Genomic DNA, 13,032 nt, shown 5'->3' on the forward strand with positions numbered 1-13,032 from the left:
CACACCCCTAGCATTAACTTCAGGACAATTTTTCTCTTCTTCCTTATTGACCTCAGACATCCAGATCAGAAGTGAAGAAGGAGACATAATTCTCACAGGTGGTATAAGCTGAGAAGGGAAGGGAAGGGAAGGGAAGGGAAGGGAAGGGAAGGGAAGGGAAGGGAAGGGAAGGGAAGACCATTTGTGGTACTTAAACATTCGAGGAAGTTAACGGTATCCCACTAACGAAGGCAGAGAAAAATAAGTGCCTCCTGTTTTCTCCTGTGTGAGGAACTGCAAAAGCACACTGCCTTGTGTTCTACTAGATGGCAGCTCCAAAGCACCCAAAGACACCATCAATCTAAACAAAATGAAACAAGCCTCTTCATCTAACCCCAGCTCTTCTTTACAAGTATTTCTCTATGAAATCCTGCTCATCACGTGGACTCATCACACCCTGCATCCTCAGGAAGACCTGCTGTCTGTGGAGTTTGTAGAACTTGTCCCTGTCTTATCTTCAGTGACACTGAGAAGAGCTGTTGCTTAAAGCTCCAGCCTTTCCCTCAGGATATGCAGCGTGAACTCCTTTCCCCAGCTATGCCCTAGAGCCAGGCTTTTCTCAGCGGTGCCTAGTGACCAAAGCTCCAGCCCACACGCAGAGAGCAGTTCCTAAACCTTTTGGTATATTAAGCAGTTAAAAAAAAAAAGTAATTGAAAATGCTGCATTTTCAGAATATGCTTCATTCCAAACAATTAAAAAGAGGGAAGAGGAGGGCCACAGCTGCAGCTTAGTGCTGTCCTTCTGACGGCTAAGTGAAGTTCATTTACACCATCAATAATCTGAACTGACTGAAGGTATGAATCTCAAACGAAATTGAATGAAGGCTGCTAATTCTGAAAAACTACATTTACATTAAGGGTTAATGTAGTTAAGTCTGTTTTAAAAGTGAAGTAAGTTAAACAAGAAAAAAGGCCATTTTAACACTGAACATGCTGTCCACCAGGGAATTTAAAACAGTTTATTCAAAGTGGTAATTCCTCCCCCCCAAGTTTGTTGTATCCAGCTGCAAAGTGTCCCCACGTTTTCTCTCAACCCAGCCGGTACCGCTTGCTGCCTTCAACCTGCCCCCGGCCAGCCGCACGCCTCAGGAGCTGCCCCGCCAGGCCCGCGCTCCCCACAGCGGCCCGGGACGACGCCCGCTCCCGCGGGGCCTCCGGGCGTGGAGGCGCCCGCAGTCACCGCCGCCAGGCCCGCCTTGCGGAGGGGGCGCGGGGGCTGCTGCCAGGCGGCCCCGCCTGCCGCCGCCGCGCCGGGTTCCCTCTCGGGTTCCCTCTCGGCTTCCCGCAGCACCTCCCTCGGCTGCCTCCGCCCCCCCGGCCGCGTCCAGCCGCTGCCCCAGCTGCTGGGGCCGGCCGCCGCGTCTCCTATGCCCAGTGTCGAGCGGGCAGGGCGGCGGGGCGGCGGTGCAGGGCGGGCGGCGCGGGACGGGACGGGCGGTCCCCCGGGGCCAGGTGAGCGGCTGCTCGGCTCGCGGGGACAGAGGCGGCCCCAGGCGGCGGGCTCTCGAGGGCGAGGAGGGACCGACAGCGCGGCGGGCTGCGAAGGTGGGAGTCGCCCTGCGCTGCCGGGCTGAGGTGAGCGACTCTCCGGGCTGGGCGGCAGAGGTGCGCGGCTCTCTGGGGATAAGCTTTCCCGCCCACCCTCCCCGGAGGGACGACCGGGGTGAGGGCAGAAAGGTCCAGCGGGAAGCTGCTTGCGAGGCTGGCGGTGGCGGGCGGAGGAGGGCAGGTCGGGGAGCTTCGCCCTCCGCAGCCAAGCCCCGCGGCTCCCGCTTAGTCACGTCCCCCTCACGGCTCCCTCCCCTTGAATGGCACTTGTGGGTTTCGCCTGGTCGACGGAAGCACAGTCCGGGGGTGGCTGAGGGGAGATCCCGCCTGCGAGCGCAAAGCGTGCTGCGGGATCGGGGCGGGGGCCGCGCGCTGCCGGGGCCGTTGGTGGCCGTTGGTGGCCGTTGGGACTTGCGGCCGGGCCGGTGCGGGGTGTGAGGCCACGGTAAGGGGCTGCGGGGGACACGTTTCTAAGTTCATCTTGAGGGGGACTGCTTTTCTTACCAGGTACGTTTTTCGGTGCTGTTGGTGGAAAGGTTTCCTTCTGGTTTCCAGCCTTATTTTAAGCGCTTAATCAGTGGTGATAAAAAATCAGTAACGTATTTAAATCGGCTTAAAAAGTGAATGATTTTGAGGGATGTGTCAGTAGGGTTTGAATGCGGTTTACGATAAAGAGCTAGGGCAACGTCCCGTTGGGGCTGTATTTCTAGTCTGGGTCAGGTTTTGCTCTCACACACATTTTCTGTGGGAATGGGTGCTGAGAATATATTCAGCTCAAAAGCTTTTGCTGCTTGTTTCTTGTACATTCTGCATGGTAACCTGTATCACCGAAAGTAAAATGTCTTCAGAGTCACCTGTTGTGCACAAGAACTGTTTTGGGAGGTTTTTTGTCTGTTTTTTGTCTTGTCCCTTTACAGTGGTCAAGTGAGGAAAGATCAGTGTACTGGAAGCATCCTTTCCTGGCTGCATTTATTTTTGCTTTGCTTTGCAAATACATAGATTTTGTCATTCGTGGGTAGCATGCATAAGAGTACTGAACTCTGTTGCTTTTACTGTGTGATTGTCTTGCATTGATTTATGCAGAAATGTTGAAGAGATGTTTGTAAACTAATTCTCTAGCCTTCTAAAGGCATGCCTACCCAGCAAATTAAATGTGATTGTACAAGCCCGGGCTGGTTTTGACTTACATGAAATCAGTTATAGTAATGCTGAAAACATGGTAGAATGAGCTTCAACATGAGCCAAAATAGAGTTTACAACCTCAGGCATGCAGATCTACGTGTTACTTGGTTCCAAAGCAAACTATTTGGGTATTTAGCTCTGTCACTTGTGCTGAAAAGGTAAAGCTGGCATTATGTGTCTCCACTCAAAATACATTTCTTCCTTTTGCTTGCATAGGCCAATAGTGTACATCATCATCATCAGAGAGCTGCGCAGATTGATATTCCTGTTCTTAAGCTTTAAACTTACGGCTTTAGCCATTCCTTCCTAAGCTGGAAAGTATACTTCTGTAACTGTTTGCATGGGGGAAACAAGCAGGATTTGGTCCTCTGCCGGGTGACCGGAAATGTGTTTGTTGAATCAAACTAAAGAACAGAAAACATGTCTTTGCTTAGGAGGGTCTCCAAGTACTTGTCTTCACTGAGGAAGTACACTTATGACTTATTGATAAAGACAATCCCTAAAGTGAAATGCCTTGAAAGAAGATGCAAGAAAGAAATTGCGTGTAAACAAAGTTTTCTCAGATGTGAATGAGGGCCACAAAATTTTCTACTTACACTGCAAGCTAGTAGTATTTTATTTCTGCTGTGGCAGTCAGACACCAAGTGAACTAATGTTATTAGTATCTTGATTAGTATTGCTTTAGTATCTTAAGGTAATTCTATGGATCAGATGGAGTTTGTGAGCATGTTTTTTCTCTTCAGTGCCTTCCAAATTTAATGTTAAACTTCTATTTCTAATACATCAACAGAAATTGGCTCAAATTAGAGCCAGCTGGAGAGAGATGAAGGACTAAATTCACATTCTCAAGTTAATTGCTCAATTTATACAGTTTTTGTGCTGTGAATGCTTTTAGTCAGGTCTTCCACTAATAACTGTGGAATGTTGGCAGATAGAGAAAGTTTTGGACTTCATGAGAGAATAATGGTTGTTAAATTTGGACAATTTTTAGTTCTTAATATGTAACATGATCGGTGGCCTTGGCAAACACAGTATAGCTTTAAAACTGATCACTACACTTGAGTTTGAAATTGTATGTTTTCAGTGGAATAGTAGATTAGATTATTTGAAGGCCAAAATCAGGGTAGCTCATACAATTAATCCCGTTGACTTCAACGGAAGAATTGGCATGAATAAGGCATACTATTTGGCCTGAAATGTTAGCTTTCTGATAAATGGTAAGTTTAGTAGTATTATTGTATCTAGGTTCAATTAAAAGCTTTGCTCTTTTTTCAGATGCATGGATTTAGAGAATATTAATTTGTTGCAGGACACTGGTAGGTGCTACTCAGCTTGTGAAGAAGAAGGGAGCAGAGTGAATCATTTCATGTTTATTAGATAGGTGCTCATGATTACGAGGGTCTTATTCTTTCCAGTCATAAATTCCTGGTGGAATTGCAATTTGGAAAGGATCCATACTTGCTCCATGAAAAGATAGGCTTGTGTAACTATACGGTAATTAAGAGGACTCAATTATTTGGGAGTCTTGCATTCCTTTTGTGCCAAAATATCTTTGAAATTTATTGTTGTTCAGGGTGGACAAAGGATCCTTTGTAGTTGATGTTAAATCAAAGACAGAAAAATGGATCTCAAACTCCTCCCCGCATGAGTCACATGGATTTGTCTCCAGCTGTGAGCTGAACATCTTGTATACCACAGGTGCTCAACCTGTGAGTGTTACATTGGCTTCAGGACAGTTTTATTGCAGGTAGTATGTAGTGGAACTGATACAAGATTTTAGAAGTGTATTTGGCAGCTAAAGTCCCAGCCTCAGCATTTTCTGTTTTTCTTTTATCGATGAGTGCTGTAGCCCAAAAATCTAATTATTGTTTGACATAGCAGATGCTTTTCAGCTAGTGCCATATTAATACAGTGATTTTGTTCTTTTCTTCTAGGTCCTCTCCTGCTGGCTACTGAAATACAGTGTTCTTAACATCTCAGAGAAAAAACATAGTTTGTAACGTGATTTACTCATTTTTGTTTGCTTTAAAAGAAAACTAGAATGTCAGTTATACTAGATGAGACAGTGTATGGAAAAGAAATAGTTTATAAAGTTCCCCAGTCTACTTAAAATACTTTTTCACTCCATAGAATTTAGAGGAAATTACTAGAATTTATCATATTATTTCTGTTTTCTGAAACTTGCATGAGATGAGTACCTCAGGTGATGCCTTAGTTGCCAAAAAAGAACAACCACTCACAAATTAAGCACTGCGTATGTTCTCATTTATGGTGTTCCTTAAAGGAATCATTGAAGAGTTAAGGCCTAAGAGATCCATCAGTAGGTTTGCCAGACGTTGTCACATTTGACAAGATGTGACACATTTAGAAATGGTAGAACTAGCAAGAAAATGAGTAATGTGAGTATGCCGATTATGGAAGCATGATTGTGCACACGTAACAAAACCCAAAATCTTTTTACTGATGCTTTTAGTGTTTTAAATTTTCTCTTAAAAATCCCTTCTATATTCTTTGGAGAAAAAATTACTGTGGCTCTCTGCCTGGATTTACTAGACATCTGGGCATGCCTGATTGTGAATGTTGCCAAATTCCACATTTAATTTCTGAGTTCCCAACCAGACTTTGAGTATCTTTGTTTCTTTTGCACCAAATTAATTATGGACATAAGCTAACTGAATGGGTTTTTGATAATACTTGTCACTTCATGTTCTGAAGTCTGGGGGGCTTTGTTCCATCATTACTTATTCATAGCATAGTCCAAGTATTCATATAACTTGAATTAAAAAGTGTTTTTGTTTTTCATTCCCCTTATCTATGTTTCAGCAAGTCAGCATTGTGGTTAGGGTGGTTTATTTGTAAGAAGGCTAATCACTTTTTGTTATAGAGGTGGTGATGGTGAAATAAGCCATGTGGAGTGTAGTTGTACAAAGTAAATTTTCTGAGCTGATATGTTCGTGGGGGCTGCAGACAGAAATGGTGCTGGTTTAAATAAATCATTCTGAAGTTGCTTTGAAGTCATCAAAGTCATCTTGTGTGACCACTTGCAAGTATTTAAGAATGATTGCTATTAACTAACTTGTTTCAGTTGTGTTAGTCTAACGTGGGCTCCAGTCTCGGAACTTTGCCTCCCCTTCTTCCCCTAACAGTTGGTTATGGGGCTTGTCCTGGCAATGGTGCCATCTCCTTTCCCCTGTGCTCCATAGTCTTACATTGTACCCTAAGGAGGAGCAGTGCTAAAAGAGGCCCAGAACGCTGTTCTGGCATAACCCCGTTTCTTAGAATGCCTTAATAGAGGACTCCCAAATATTTACCCCATGTGAAGACTGAGGTGCCAAAGTGACTGTATTTCCTTAGGCTGTATAGGGTAGTGATGACATATTCCTAATCAGAGTTGTAGTGGGGCTCTGGAAGATGCTTGCTTCAGTGCATCCATCTTTCAAAATTGATGAGTTTTATTTCTTTGATACAAACTATTAATTTTGGTCATTGGGCTGTTGGTTAAAACAGTCTGAGAGATTGTTTAAAAGAAAAAAAAACACAAACAAAAAACTCCACCAAGTATTGTGCTTCTTAGCTTCCAGAGAAATTTTAACAGCTCCAAGTGCAAGATCCAAGAGACCTATTAAGTCCATAAAGTGAAGCTTAGGATGAAATCACAATATAATTTCTTTTTTAAGACTTTGGGGGGGAGATGGTGCTGTTCAAGCCAAGAAAGCATGGAAAGGAGAGTGGGGAAGGGAAGTGTAAACTGAGCAGAAACAACTGTTTTGTTTTTTTTTTACCCACTTACAGTGAGATGAAATAAACTTTCAGGTCTCATTTTTGAAAAGTAGGAAAATTGAAAGCATGAGCTGAACAGTCTTCTCTCTGGCATGCCTAGCCCTCGCTTGATTCCTTACAGCCTGCTTACATTGTTCACTGGTTTGAATATTCCAGCCTTAGAAAAGTCTTTGTCCTTGCCTCTTTCTCTCTGCATCAAATTCAAGTCCTGTTACTGAATATAAAGGTTTTGCAAAACTGTGTTTGTCTACTTTTCTGTACTTATATCTTTATACACTCTTCCTCATCCCTTTTACATGGCTCAAGGTGCATGTCTAGCATTCCTTTAATCTTTTTTCTGTGTGCCAACTTAAATGTGGTCTTTGTTGTACTTTCAGTCTTCTACTCTGCAGTACACTTCCTTTGTTATTCCCCACCCTGAAACCTGTACACCTCCATACCCCAAAGTATTATTAATGAAAATGTAAACAACCTGCCTGTAGTTGAAGTAACCAGACCTGTGACAAACATAACTACTTTTATTACATCTCTGCTTCTTATGCTTCATCAGTACTTTGTAAACTCTTTGAAGTGGAAACCTGCTCACGTATTGTCACTGAAGGGCTTTTTAGTTTGCTCTAGAAGATTTACTAGAGTGCATGGATAATGCTGTTCTCTCAAGGAAATACACAACGCAGAAGAGGATTTCCTGGATAGTGTAGAACTTTTATAAGAGCTAGAAAGGGGCCTCTTGCTCATCTCCCAGGTGACTGTTGGATATGAGGAGGTGGAACATTGCCAAACTGGATAAGAGGGAACAAAAACTTGCTTGAAGTTGTCCCCTGTTCCATTTTTGCACTATATACAATGACACAAGTTACTGTAAGAGAGAATTAAGTACTCAAAGTGCTTTTTGGCACTGAGGTCTGTAATGGAGAGCATATTACACTCGTGAATCCACTTACATAAACCTTAATGATTAAGCTTACACTTTTACACTAATCCAAGGGGAGATCTGTGAGTTGAACTGAGGGCAGACCTTGGCTTACACAGCTTGGTATTTGTAAAATAAAATAAAAAAATAATCTTTCTAACACCAGTATCCTGCAGCAGTTGAAAGACTAAACAAAAGAATGGATTTCTCAGAGAATTTTTCCTCCTGTTTATTTCTGTTAAGAACTGAACCAATGAGCTATGAGTTTTGCAGAAGACTGGTGTCTGTAACTAAGTGGCTTGCTGCTCTCTGTAAGCCAACTTATTAAAAAGTAAAATATTTAATATCTTTGGAAGCAGTAAAGATTTATGTCAGGAGGACATGTTTGGAAGGTCCTTGAACTGTCTTTACACATTACCATTGCAGTCTTAGGAAAAGCTGGTGTTCTACATAAAGTGACACAGTATGCCTGTTTTTACAGCCTTTGATAAACACTGGGGAAAATTAATGAAAACCAAGCTATTATCAGACAGTAATAATCTTATTACTGTCTTCTGGAAAAAATGCATTAAAAAAACCCCCATGGAACAACTTTTTTAAAATCAATGGTGCTACTTCTGCTGTTAAGTCAGTGGATACTGTGTGTGCCAAAATTCACAGTGACATAAGACTTTCCAACATAAGCGTCCTCCCTATTACATCTAACTCGCTTCAGCCAAAATTTAAAAATAGCATAAAAACTTTACTACATTTTGGTTCCAGTCTGGAAAATATAAGGGGTTGATGGAAGAAGTCTACAGTCTTATGTTTCTGAAAGTAATTAAAGGCATCAAGAAGTTCTCATGCCTGGGCAGTATGATGTTTCTCTTGCTCTTTTCTGCCTTTTATCACCTGGTATAGATTTGAATAATGCAGACTGTCACAGAACAACAGCCAGAAGCTTACCAGTCATTATTACCCTCCTCCTCAGCAGTAAATTCTATACATTTGGGAAATATTTTTATAAAAATCCAAGATTTTAATAGGAGATAACTACAAAAGTAGACAGAATGAGCCCCAAAGACTAGGGATGAAATAAGTGTGACTTGAACAAAACAGCTTGAAGTGCAGCAGTAGACAGCATGGTTAGAAGTAAATGATTGATTGCTTTGGGTCATGATTTCCAGCCTAAGTTTCTGTTACCAACAGTTTATGCGTTGGCAGTGAGAACCTGCTCTGGCTAAAACTTGGCATAAAAGAACTAATAGTTTTTTAAATTTTAAAGACTGCCAGTAAATAAATATATTCAACAGGAATTGTAAAATTTGAATGTATTTTTCAAAAAGTGATTTAACAAAGTACACTACAGCACAGTACAGCTGTATTTATGTTTTGCACTTTCTTTGGTTTTAAGCCTATTGAAAATATATCTGCTGTAATACAAGGCAAGCAGTGGCTTAAGGTAAGCCCTGTATCTCTTGATATGTCACCTGTGGGTGCACACTTGGAAAGCAGTCCAGGTTTCTCATACTGCAGTTTGAGTGGAGCTGCACCATGCAGTCCCCCTTGAGGCTGGTTGCAGAGGCACGGACTCCATCTCCTCTGCTTTCCAGTTGTGTTTGTAACACAAGCCCAGTTTCCTGGGGCACCTCAAAGTCCTTTCACTGTGGATACCTGTGACTGACTAGCTAGCTGAAGGGCTTTAAAAACATCAACTTCAAACAATGTTACTTATCTTTCAGAGGTACAAAGCTGGGTGCAGCAGAGTAAACACAGTAAAAGCCTTACAGGCCTTGGTTTTAACAATTTTCTTTGCCTGCTTTTGTAAGTTGCTGTCAGCTTACTGACCTTCATCCCTCTATTCTGCCTGTCCTTCTGCAACAGGCTGCACGTCACGGTGTTTGTCTTGGTCAACCTGTTAGATTTCAGTAACTTCTCTTGCAGAAACTCTGTGCTTCTTAGGCAGGTAAAACTCCCATTGTGTTGAAGGACAATTTCATCAAAAAACTAGTAAAATAGTATGACATAAGCTAATTAATACTAATGTAAGAATAAAGACTCCTCTTTATACCATCTTCCTGTCTTCATTTCCAGTAACCTCTTTAATTTCCAGAGGATGTGATATTAATGCAGAACTGCAACATGTATAACAACATACAAAACAACCATGTAATGTTTCAAAGTATATTTGTTCACTTGTTTTAAGGAAAGTTCTATCAATTCTAGTTTCACTTTCAAATTAATGACATGGTACGATATATTGTCTGAAACCTGGGTATGAATGCTACAAGATTGTTGCTGGTCAAAATAGAGCACCCTTCATGGAGAGCGAACTGGAGGGAACAGATTTATGCCTGAGCCCTTACTTTCTGTTTTCTGAATTTCCATTTTATCCACTGACCATAAAGGAAAGTAATTGATTATATTCTTTTCTACTTCAGGCAGTTAGCTCTTTGTAAATAAAAGTGACTTAACTGTTATTTGAGAATATTAAGTGAGAAAGTAAAGGCAGCCAGTTATATCTTTACCTGTGGTCTGTGCATAGAATTCTTTCCTACCCCTGGGTGGCTCAGTAGTTGTGCCCAGTAGCTGTTGTACTTGATTAGACTTGCTTGATTTAAAAGTGAAAATTTTTCATCCTACTGCAAAAACTGTGCAGATTCATTCTGGGCTCTCTGAGTCACGCTGTATTCATCTCTTATAATGAACAATAAAAAAATTCATTTGAAAAAATGAACAAACTTAATAACAAATGAAAAAAAATCATTTATGCCTAATTCTATGATGTTCACAACTACATATTTACAATTACATTACTTTTCAGGATCATTATTAAGAGTAGAGCTTTAGAATTCCAATACAAAGAAGGGCTTAAATAAGTTTAAGAGAAACATAATATCCAAATGTTTTGTAATGTATCATATGATCTTTATTTCAATAGATATGGTGAAATCCTATTTTACATCTTGCTTTTTCTTTAAAAAATCTAAAAAAATCTATCAAAGCTAGCAGCATCCTTTTCTTTGGTAATGTCTAAATAGCATTGTTGCAAAAATAAAGAAATACTAATGTTATTTTCCTAACTCTTTTAATTGCATTTTTTTATCCGGACATTGGAACAAATCTTGAGCTAGCATAAATGTCCAAAGTCTTGCAAAAAGTCAAGTGAGCTGTGACCCTGTCAGGATTTCATTTTATACATTTACTTGATTTCCTGCTATCTGGATTTTATTGCTGTCCCTGGGACCATTAATCTGCATTCATAGCTTTGAATAGCTTCAGAGTTCTTGATGTGACTGTATTCTGTCAGCAAGAAGCTGTGCCTCTGTCCCCATTTGTCTTTGCCAGGCCCATCTCAGGAAGTGAGAACAATGTCAAAAAACACAGAGGGGATAAAAACCTAAATGTGCTGAAAGTACTTATTACAGCCTTTCATTTAAATACTGGACAAATATTAGCAAAGCTCAGTCTGGAAGGCCTGAGTTAGAGGAAGGTCCATTCAAACTCCTCAGGACTAGATAGCACTCAGGCAGAGTTGGAGTCAAAACCAGGAATTTCTTGGCTCCTGCCCTCAAATTTAGACTCTTGGAATGCAGTTGCTATTTCTGGTGGATGAGGCAGTAATGTGATTGTCTAATGAGGTCTACCAGGCCAAATAGAAGGCACGCTTGATGGTACAGGATTAAACCTTTGTCCTAGTCAGCTCATTTCATGTATCTCTTTTTGCAGAACTGAGGTTTAAGGAGGAAACTAAATGCAGGGAATGTAGGAGCATTCTGAATCAGTATTCTATGTGACACAGAGCAAGCAGTTTGCTTCAGTATTTACCAGCATTGATGGCTAAACTTGTGGGTGCCACTGAGTATTTCTGGGCTCCATTCCACTTGCATTTCAACTCTTGATGTCTAGGTAGTAGAGGCAAGGGATGCTGGAATTTGTGTTTGGTTTGTTATCCAAATATATCACTGGTTTACTATACGAAAGAAGAGATTTCCCCATAAAATGGAGGAATAGATGCGCAGCTTGGCTTTGCTTGGAAATGACCTAATTTGAGACTAGAATGGGAAGCGCGAGTAAGCAAAGAAAGGAAACACAGCTTTTGGATGGGCATCTCTTTTAACCCTAGTAAATTATATTGTAGATGCACAATCCTTGACGTTGTCAAATATATTGAAGCATGGCAGTTTTCATTGTCAGGTTCTTAGGATAATTAATGTAATTCTATTACTTAGTTTACTGACTGAACAGCTTTATTAATACTTGATTTTTAGGCATTCGAGAGAAACAAACTGAAGACAGGTTTGGACATGTTTCCTGTGAATCTTTAGAAAGCTAGCTCACCTTTGACATTTCTTGCTTTTTTTACTTGTTTTTGGTTGGTTTTGCTCTGTTCCTGCATAGGATCGTGTGTATTAGCTATGTCCATTGTTTTAGCATACCATTTATTTTCTCTCAGCTTTAATATGCTTGATTTTTGTATTCCTTTTATCAATAGCCTGTCTTCCTGCTGGTTAACATCTGCAGCACCCATGCAGATGTCATTCATGATGTTGCCACAATTTGACTGTTATTTCTTGAGTGTATTTCAATTTTAAGTGTGGCATCCAGAATCTGCAAAGTGGAAGCAGTATGTGTCATCATCCAGATTGGTCTGTTTCAATGCAATCAGTATGATCTTATTTTTGTGCTAGAAATACGGCATACTTGTATAATTATTGAAAACACTGGCTGGCAACACTGTTGCAGTGCTCTAATTTTTAAAAAGCCTTTGCTTTATGTTTTCTATGTTATGTTATCATATATGTATAATTTATTTGCATGTACATTGTCCTGGTTTCAGCTGGGATAGAGTTAATTTTCTTCCTAGTAGCTGGTATAGTGCTGTGTTCTGGATTTAGGATGGGAATAATGTTGATAACACACCGATGTTTTAGTTGTTGCTGAGCAGTGCTTACACTAGTCAAGCGACTTTTCAGCTTCTCATGCCCTGCCAGTGAGAAGCTGGGAGGGGGCACAGCCAGGACAGCTGACCCAAACTGGCCAAAGGGATATTCCGTACCATATGACATCATGCTCAATATATAAACTGGGGGGAGTTGGCCGGGGGGTGGTGACCGCTGCTCAGGGACGGGCTGAGTGTTGGTCAGTGGGTGGTGAGCAATTGCATTGTGCATCACTTATTTTGTATATTCTTTTATCATTACTATTATTATTATTATTATTATTATTATTATTATTATTATTATTATTATTTTCCCTTCCTTTTCTGTCCTATTAAACTGTCTTTATCTCAGCCCATGAGTTTTACCTTTTTTCCAATCCTCTCCCCCACCCCACTGGGGCGGAGGGGTGTGAGCGAATGGCTGTGTGGTGTTTAGCTGCCCACCGGGTTAAAGCACAACATACATTTAGTCAATTTCCAAAATGTCAATTACCTAGCAACTTCACTGTTTCTCAGTTTATTCCTCCAGCACTTCTCTTGGAGAGTTCAGCCCATAGTAACCATTTTATTCTAATAAATATTGACATTAATGTGAATGCTTGCAAAAAATACATTTTAGCCCAAACCTTAAGATGAATTTACAACTCCT

At 41.0% G+C, this 13,032-nt stretch overlaps 1 protein-coding gene across 1 annotated transcript in view; it reads left to right on the forward strand.

The window, feature by feature from the left end:
- The first annotated feature begins 1,502 nt into the window (after positions 1 to 1,502).
- Positions 1,503 to 13,032, forward strand: part of ADGRG2 (adhesion G protein-coupled receptor G2) — a 63,233-nt gene continuing 51,703 nt past the window's right edge. The window contains exon 1 of the mRNA XM_076356725.1: positions 1,503 to 1,614. The gene's annotated coding sequence lies outside the window, so the exon portion shown is untranslated. The remainder of the gene's footprint in view (positions 1,615 to 13,032) is intronic.

The sequence above is a fragment of the Aptenodytes patagonicus genome, chromosome 1 (genome assembly GCF_965638725.1).
Source record: "Aptenodytes patagonicus chromosome 1, bAptPat1.pri.cur, whole genome shotgun sequence".
NCBI lineage: Eukaryota > Metazoa > Chordata > Aves > Sphenisciformes > Spheniscidae > Aptenodytes > Aptenodytes patagonicus.